The sequence below is a fragment of the Otolemur garnettii genome, unplaced genomic scaffold, assembly GCF_000181295.1.
Source record: "Otolemur garnettii isolate 467f Iridium unplaced genomic scaffold, OtoGar3 scaffold00008, whole genome shotgun sequence".
Classification (NCBI taxonomy): Eukaryota; Metazoa; Chordata; class Mammalia; order Primates; family Galagidae; genus Otolemur; species Otolemur garnettii.
Window position 1 is genome coordinate 1,651,937 of NW_003852403.1, and position 1,452 is coordinate 1,653,388.

Here is a 1,452-nt window from a genome sequence, read left to right on the forward strand (position 1 = left end):
ACCAGTTTGATGGAAGTGTCTTGGATTATGTATGAAAACACCACACTGTACCCCCAAAGTGCATCAATGTACACAGTTACCATTCAATAAAAAAAAATAAATAAAATAAAATAAAATAAAATAAATTAGCTGTCCCAATATAATTCACACGTTTAGAAGACCACAGCAAACAAACAAACAAACAATAGATGCTGGCATGGATGAAGAAAGAAAAGAAAACTTACATACTATCGGTCCAACTGCAAATTAGTACAACCTCCAGGTAAAACAATATGGAGATTCCTCAAAGAAATAAATTTAGACATATCATTTGATCTAGGAATCCCATTGTTTGGCATCTGCCAAAAGAAAATGAAGTCATTTTATCAAAAAGACACCTGAACTCAAATATTTATTCCAGCAGAATTCATAATTACAATGACAGGGAATCAGCCTAAATGCCCTTCAATTTATGAGTGGATAAAGAAAATGTGGTATACATATATGTACCAGTAATTACTACTCAGCCATATAAAGGAATGAAATAATGTCATTTGCAGCACCTTGGATGCAACTGGACACTGTCATCCTAAGTGAAGTATCCTAAGTGAAGGAATGGAAAAACAAACACTATATGTTCTTACCAATAAAGTGGTCACAAATACACAGGTATTCACTGGCACAAAGCAATATAAATGACATGAGAAACCAAGAAGAGGGAAAGGCAGGAGGGTGAGTATGGGATAAAAACTTACCTACTGAGTATAATGAACACCATTTTGATGTTGGGACACCCCAAAAGCCCTGACTTAAGCATTATACAGGATATCCATGTACAAAAATACTTGATCCACTATATTAATATTTTGAAATAAAAATAAACAATGACATAGGATAAATCTGTATTTTTAACATGTCAGTTCTCACCAATTTGACCTGCAAATTCAAGCCAGTCTCAATCAAAATATTGGCAAGTTATTTTATGAATATTAATCAAATGATTCTAAAATTTATATGAAAGGGCAAGAGACCCAGAATCACCTATAACTTACTAACGTAGAAGAACAAAGGCCCAGGACTAACATTACCAAATTCAAAAATTCCTATAAATTTTATTCATCAAGATAGTATGTATAAGTGAAAGAGTAGACAAATAGATCAATGACACAGCCTCTCTGCCCACCCCCCACAAATACAGTCAACTGATTTGTCACAAAGAACCAAAAGTACACAAAAACAGAGAGGCAGATGTATGGAACAGTATAGAGAACCAAGAGACGAACCCAGCTACTTACCATTATATGATCTTTGACAAGCCAATTAAAAACATTGAGTGGGGAAAAGATTTCCTATTTGACAAATGGTGCTGGGTGAACTGGCTGGAGACCTGTAGAAGACTGAAACTGGATCCACACCTCTCACCATTAACTAAGATACACTCTCACTGGATTAAAGATTTAAACTTAAGACGTG